Genomic DNA, 1857 nt, shown 5'->3' with positions numbered 1-1857 from the left:
CAAAAGTTGCTAAGGGAGGGATTCCTCCCCCTTCCAAGTGCCTATCCCATCTCCCATTTCAGTGTATCTAATTTTGTCCCATATCTGCACACAGCAAAAGAGAGAATGTTAGGGAAATGCAGGGTTAAAATATCTGAAGTCAGTTCTAACAATCTTGATTCCAGCTGTAACGACGGTGTAGATTCCAAAAGCAAGAGTGAAGTTAGTCATTTGAATTGTAGTTATTACCAGCCAATCACTTTTTGGCTGGCTTATATTTCTCAAACTACCCTAATAACCTAGGAATGATATACAACATGATTATTCCACTTCTTTTAAATTTTTATTTTATTTTTACAATATTGCATAATTACCTCTGCTGCTTCCCTCTGGGCATGGCCCATTTAAATATATTTGTATAGTGTGGGAAAACTTGCCTTGGAAAACTATTGCCTTTAAAGTTACAGTTTATATTTAAAACCTGAATCATCAGGGAAAAAAGTCAAAACTCTTCCCTTAAATCTTCAGCAAACACGAACATTAGCTCTTCTTTGCTGAAGGGCAGCTCTCATGTTTATATTTATTCTGCATTCTAAAAAGTTTGGGATTATGTGTAATGGAGAATCAGAAGACCGTTGAGTTGCCCTGGGGAAGGTTTCTACAATTCCAGCTCTTGTGTTGGGAGTAGAAAATCCAGACCATCCAATACCTCAGCTCTTCTTGCACAAGCACTCCAATGAAATGCATCATCTGTTAAATCCAAAAGGAGCACAGTGACCCTGTCTGGATAAAATGCAGAGGATGCCCATTAGTGAACTTTTAATGGCCAATAGTTGATTGATTAATTTAAAAATTTAGTTTAAAGCCAAGAATCATAAAGAAAATAATATTTAACCTCAAACATTTTATTTTAACCTAAAACATACAAATATACAGTCACCCATATTTTAAAGACAGGTCTAGGTCTTTTAATAAGAGCCTATCGATTAGAAAACTAAATCATCATTAGCACATCCAAAATGCATCACCTATGATTAGCATCAATTTTCATATATTTAAAGTGAAACAAAAATCTAAAGGTACTTGCAAGTACATTGAGTAAAGAATCCACTGTTTTCAGGGGTTTTCCCCTCTAGTCTTTTACAGTTGTCTCATTCATGCCTAGTTGAACAGAAGTTTTCTATTTGTTAGCAATTTCACTTTTTAGACTTTCCAAAGCACACACTTGGTTTTCATAAAAATGACGACTCTTTCACACTCAAATCAAATGATTTTATCCACTTACAGAATGTTTTAATAAATTATGCAATTACAATAGAAAGTGCAACTGAATAAACTTGGGAATAAACATTAAGTGACTTAGCAAACAAAAAACTGAACCAGTGGGTGCACAGGTGTATTAAAGAGCAGAGCACTTCCTCAAGGGTCTGTCAGGTCATAACTCAGTGCATTTCACAAAGGGAACAGAGAATGTCTGCTAACCTGGTGATTTTTTAAAGTAGAGACTATTTAAAAGAGTTTCTATTCAATATTATAGGAGAAATATATCTACTAGAGATAAAATAGTAAAAAAAAAAAAAACACATAGTTTCTACTATTGTTCAGACTCACTGGATGAAAATATCTGTTATTTTCAGCTGGTCATCAAGAACCTCACATCTGGGAATGCCAGTGAATTACACTAGTCTCTCCAATGTCACCAGAATATTACCCCATGTTCCACAGAACATTTGTTCACCTAGATGTCCTTCCTACCACTCCATTCCTGTAATGCCCCTATGGTACCCAGTGCTCTAAGATTTGCTGCTGTGCCCCAGGTGTTTGGATATCAACCATGCACAGGATTTAATCTTGATAAGAGGGTTGAGATCATCACTC

Source organism: Neophocaena asiaeorientalis, unplaced genomic scaffold (assembly GCF_003031525.2).
Source record: "Neophocaena asiaeorientalis asiaeorientalis breed wild unplaced genomic scaffold, Neophocaena_asiaeorientalis_V1.1 scaffold487, whole genome shotgun sequence".
Taxonomy (NCBI): Eukaryota; Metazoa; Chordata; class Mammalia; order Artiodactyla; family Phocoenidae; genus Neophocaena; species Neophocaena asiaeorientalis.
Note: the sequence above shows the minus strand (reverse complement) of the source record.